Genomic DNA, 3,109 nt, shown 5'->3' with positions numbered 1-3,109 from the left:
TAATTGGTAGAAGCTTCTTTTTGGCAATAACCTGAAGTCCATTTTCACTTATGTGACCGAGGCATTTATGCCATAGCTCAATAGAGGCTTCATTCTCAACAATGTTCACCTCTTTCTTGACTAGTCTCGCTTATGTCTTGTAGAGAGCATTGTTTTTCTTCCCCCTAGCTAAAACAAGAGAACCCTTAGTAAGCTTCCACTTACCCTCTCCAAGGTGACTATGGTAGCCCTCATCATCAAGCTTCCCAACAGAGATCAAACTAAAGCGCATTTTAGGAACATGTCTAACATTTTTCAGAACCAATTTGCACCCAATGCTAGTTTCTAGCTCTACATCTCCCATGCCAACAATACATAACCCAACCAAAACTACCATTGGTGTAGGAAGAGAAGAAATCTCTACATGTAGTGATATGAAACGATGTTGTTGTATTAACCACCTAAGTGGAATCCTAGCATGCAAGGTTTACACATGCATCATCACAAACAATGATTGTATCACCATTATATGCAATTGTTGCAATGTCTTTGTCATCTTTATGTTCTTCACATTTTCCTTTAAATTGTTATCTTTTGAATTTTCTGCACTCTCTCTTAACGTGTCTTGGCTTGCCATAATAAAAACACTTTATCTTTTTTCGGGACTTTGACTTTCCTCTTGCCTTGTCACGGTTATAATCACTAGAAGGTTTTCTGCTTTTATTTTTTTTCCTGCATTTCTGTAACAAGTGCTTCTGTGTTAGAGGAAATACTTAACTCTTTTCTTCTTGCCTCTTCATTAAACATGTTGTTTTTTACCATGTTGACAGTTATCACACCATTTGGGGCTGAATTACTCAAAGATACCACCAAAGTTTCCCAACTGTCTGGTAAGGAACTCAACAAAAGTAAAGCTTGTACCTCATCATCTAGCTCAAGCTTCATGGTAAACAACTCATTCAATAATCCTTGAAAATTACTAAGATGCTCTGTAACACTATTACCATCCTCGTACTTTAAATTCACAAGCCTTCTTATCATAAAGACTTTGTTCTATGCAGTCTTTCTCTTATAAAGACTCTCTAATTTCTGCCAAAGGCTCTATGCATCAACTTCCCTGGCTACATGATGAAAGACACTTTGATCGACCCACTACCTAATATGTCCAATGGTTTTCCTATTTAATTTCTTCCACTCATTCTTAGTTGTAGTAACTGACTTATAACTCCTGCATTCAATGGGCTCAAACAACTCTTTGCAATATAGAATATCCTCCATCCTAATCTTCCAAATTGAATAATTGGAAGCTGTGAGTTTAATCATACCACTGTCAGTCTCCTCCATTTAATTCACACAAGAGATCCTACTACTAATCAACTTGACTTTGATAACACTTACTAGGATGAATTTACAATATTCCAACAAACACTAGGATTTTTTTTTACTGTTTCTTTGTGCAAAATTAAATAGGCAATAACAACTAGTAGCAATAAATAAATAATCTCATGCAATAGAAAAATAAATCAAACATTAGATTTTTTACTTGAAAAACCCCCTAATGCGAAGGGAAAAACCATATGACCTATTCCAATTGAAACTTCCACTATCAACAATAATGGGTTATATCTGTCTTCTCTTGAATAATCTCTATAGGCTGCCAAATACATCAAGAGCACATATAGCCTTGGATTATACAATCTCTCTTGGCAAAAGAAATAAAGAAAAATTTGGGAAAGATACCCCAAAAACACTGTTATTGTTCATGGGCAATAATACCAGTTCTAGATCTCAAAATCTGGTCTTCACCGTTCAGCTTGTAGCTACTCGAGTTTCAAACTTCATCTCCAAATTTTAACTCGATCTGACCACAGATGAAGCAGGATCGAATTGTTGATAAAATTTGGGTAGATGCGTTTTTTTTTTCTCTCTCTTCTCTTCTCTCTGTTTTTCTTTTCTCAATCTCTTTTTTTTTTTTTGTTTTTTTTAATGTAACTGACTTGGGCCCTAAGCATATGGGGTCACTCCCTCACTTACTAGGGAGCCCAACACTCTACCACACAAAGTACCACTGGAATTGCACAATTTCAATCCACTGATGTTGTCTAATGGAATTGTAATTTCAATATTCAGATTATAAAACTGCTTAAAGGCAATGAATGCAGTTACGTTGGTCTCGAAGGAGGGACTTGCAAGTGGCGTTTCAAGGTGGCTTTGAACTACAAATTTCATGTACCATCTTACTAAATCTTTTATTCCGGAAACCATTATTTCATATCCCATCCACTTGTCCTTCACAGTAGTGTGCAAAGGCAAGTGGTAATTTAGTTTTCAAATTGGTCCTGCTTGCTTTCAAGTGTTAGTGTCCTTGGTTTAGACTAAGTCACTACTGCATTACACTATTTAGTCTCTTAATTACTACAAGGGTTGAACCTAGACCAATTGGAGAATAATTTAAAATCTTGTACCATTGGAAACGAAAAGCATAAAGATCCTCTGTGCTTCCGCTAAAGTCGATCTCATGCAATATTATATGAAGATTGACCAAATATAATCATAATTATAACCATTAACAAAGCAACACTCGTGCACCACAACCCAGCAAAACAGAGAATCAGATTCTCTTTCTTCTCAAAAAATGTTTGCTTTATGTTTGAAGTTCAGTGGGAGGAGGCTTGTGAGGGGTTTCTCAGATGGAGGAGCCAGCCATGCACGTGCCCCTTTTCAAGAATCTTTGTTTTAATTGCACTGGAAGTGCGAAGAGGAGGGGTTGAGGCCAGCACTTTGAGTTCGGCTCATCATTTGTTTCATTTAACTTCTTTTGAATCAAACTGACAAGGTGGAGTGACTAGGACCCTCCATGAGGTCGGTGGCTTTAGTGCACTTGACTCCACCTTTCGGCTGGTAGACCATGAGATTTTAGTGAAAATAATAATTACAAATGGCATGAGATAGAAAGTGGAAAGTTTGATTCTCTCATTTTCAAACTTTCAAGAAATTTTTTAGAGTAATTTTCAATTAAAATAAAGGTAAGAAATCATCCTGAAACTTTAACAAAGGTTTCCAAAAATCAACTAAAGAGCACTCCTCTATATAGTAAATGTATATGATTAAATAAGACTATGTACAATTT

The sequence above is a fragment of the Vitis riparia genome, chromosome 7 (genome assembly GCF_004353265.1).
Source record: "Vitis riparia cultivar Riparia Gloire de Montpellier isolate 1030 chromosome 7, EGFV_Vit.rip_1.0, whole genome shotgun sequence".
In the NCBI taxonomy this organism is placed as follows: domain Eukaryota; kingdom Viridiplantae; phylum Streptophyta; class Magnoliopsida; order Vitales; family Vitaceae; genus Vitis; species Vitis riparia.
This window is presented reverse-complemented; position numbering follows the sequence as displayed.